Source organism: Crocodylus porosus, unplaced genomic scaffold (assembly GCF_001723895.1).
Source record: "Crocodylus porosus isolate Cpor-Errol unplaced genomic scaffold, CroPor_comp1, whole genome shotgun sequence".
In the NCBI taxonomy this organism is placed as follows: Eukaryota; Metazoa; Chordata; order Crocodylia; family Crocodylidae; genus Crocodylus; species Crocodylus porosus.
In genome coordinates, this window is record NW_017728949.1 from 23,610,009 (window position 1) to 23,612,780 (window position 2,772).

Genomic DNA, 2,772 nt, shown 5'->3' on the forward strand with positions numbered 1-2,772 from the left:
AGTCCCTAACTCCAGACTCTACGCCGCTAATCCCACCTGTCCGTATCTAATTGCCACCCCGGCCCACCGTGACCTTGGGGCCTGATCCTTCGGTTTTCCCCGACACTGGAAAAGAGATGACTGAGAGGAAATTTTTATGTTCAAATACCTGAAGAGCAGTTATAAGGATGAGGGAGATAAATTATTCTTTGTGACTATAGGGGACAGGCCTAGGAGCAATGGCCTCAAACCGCAACAAGGGAAATTTAGGTTGGAAATTACAAAGAACATTTACACGATGCGAGTGGTTAAGCATTGGAACAAGTTACCTAGAAATATGGAATCTCCATCCCTGAAAATTTACAAGAGCAAGTTAGACAGATACTTGACAGTGGGGGCAGATTCAGAGAGGGTGCAGGGGTATAGCTACATCCCCCTTTTGGATTGAACCACACCATGGACACCTCTAGGGAGGCGGTTTTCATATGGTTTAGGGACTTCTTTAAGTCCTTCCTCTTCCTGTTTAAAGGCAGGCCACAACTCTGCCTCTTCCCCCCCTGCATTTCCCCACTGTGGGTGGGGCAAGGAAGTACTAGAGCCCTTTGTGCCTGCTGTGCAGGGTCTGGGCTTTGGGGCTGGGTTTAGCTGTGGATAGGGAGAAGAGCAGCAGGTCTGGAAAGGGCCATACCTGCACCCCACCAGTGGCAGAAACTAACCTCCTGCCATACCGTTACTGCTGTTCCCTCCCCAAATGAGCATAGCCCCAGGTCAGCCCCTCTGGTTCTGGAGCTTCTTCTTCCCAGCAGCGGGGAAAGAAGCAGAGGCAGGCAGGGGCATTGTAGGGGAACAGCAGAAAGGAGAAGAGAGGAAAGATACTTTCACCTGCTTTAGGGACTTAAAAAAGTCTGCCCGCACTGGTGTTAGAAATATTATTAAAAATGCATTATCAATAGTGTTGTTAGAAAAGCACAGCTGCTAGCCCTCCTTGTCTCCTTGGTGGGAGAGGGGGGCGGGTTGGAGATTGAAGGAAAAAAAAAAAACTACTAAGGGCTCTTTGTACTAAGGTATCACTCTCTCTTTGTTCTGCAAATTTACTATCTCTTTGTTACACTAAATCACACTTTCTTTCATGGCTCCCACATTTCTTAGGCTAGATAAGAGTAATTGCCATCTTAGCCTTGAGCTTGAACCTTGTGTAACCTGAAGTTCTTTCTAAGCACGCGTAATAAGCTAATGCATATAAGCCTATCCGCCCCGCATACTTAAGTAGTTAATTATAATACACATGCGATGTATGATGTGACGTATTCACGTACATGTTGGTATGAACCGGAAATGAGTTGTAAGAATTCCTGCTTCTGTACACGTGCTCAGGAGAGAGGGGAGAAAAGCCTGCTGAGAAGTGTTCCCCGCGGGCAGAGGGTTTTGATCTTTTGTCTTCTCTCTCTCTCTCTCACCCTATTTGCAAATGTATACCTTTTGTATCACCAACAATGTGTGCCTAAAAGGATCATTAATATTCATTGAGCCTCCAAAGAAACAAACCGTGATTTTTACATCATGGGGACCCAATCCTTCCCTCCACAGCTGCAGTGGCCCACGGGACCAACTGAGCTGGCTTCCTGTGGGTGGGTTCCACTTGGGGGTGGTACTGCTGTTGCAGAGGGAAGCACCAGCATGCCCAGGGACCACTCCACCCACCAGCAGCTTGCCCTCCCCTCCCTGCCACCAGAGGCAGGTAAGATGCAGGTATACATGACATGGGAGCATTACTTTACCCTAAACTGAGGCTGGATTTTTAAAACCCCCAGCTTCAATTTAGGGCCCCCATTTTGTCTACATACACCCTAATAATCCAACTAAAGCATATCTTGCAATAAGCCTATTTGCATTATGAAATACTGTTAAGTTAAAATACTTTAAGAGTTCTTAGTTGTCTTGCTATGGCTAAAAAGCATTCATACATGCCAACAGCAATTCCACAGATCAGCACTTACTAAATGGAAGCAGCAATACAACCTGTACTATGTCTGTTTGCATATCACATAACACTTAAAACATTGCTTGCCAAAAATCTTGAAAGACAAAGTCAATGATGATGTCATCAGATGATAAGCTATGAAGTCTATCACTTAATGCTTAGTGAAGGCAGCTTTTCTTGCAGTGTTGTTGTTCGTAGTTCATTCTTGATCTTTTTCAGCTGGGAAAATGACCTTTCTCCTGAGTGACTTATTACCATTAGACTCAAAGAGCTGCAATATTGTTTCTACATTAGGGAAAGTCAACTGAATCTTAGCTTGGATGATAACTTGATGCAGGTCCTGGTGGCATAAATATCCTTTATCTGAATCATTTTGCTTGATATAAGCATGGAAATGCTTTATTTCTCCAACAAAGTTAACATCAACATCATCAGGATGGTCTTTCATCAGAAGCTTTATATCTTTGCACAGCTTTTCTTCTGAAGCATCTAAATCAACCAAAAACATGTATAAAAATTTTGCAAATTTTTTTTGACTGCTCTTTTGTTCGTGTTTGTTTTGAGTGCATCCATCATAGGCATAAAGGATTTCACTTGAAACTTGTCTTGAAGAAAGTGCTTCATCAGCATTTACGTGCGTCACCATCATTGACTTGAGTTTTTGGGGGGTTTTTTTCACATTCTTTTCCTCTTATTCACACACTTGTAGTCTACATCAGGCAGATTTTCTTTTGCTTTGAATTCAATTTCATGAAAACTTTCTCAGCTTTCTTTCAAGCAGTGAGAGTGATGTGTAAAGCTTTCTACATGTA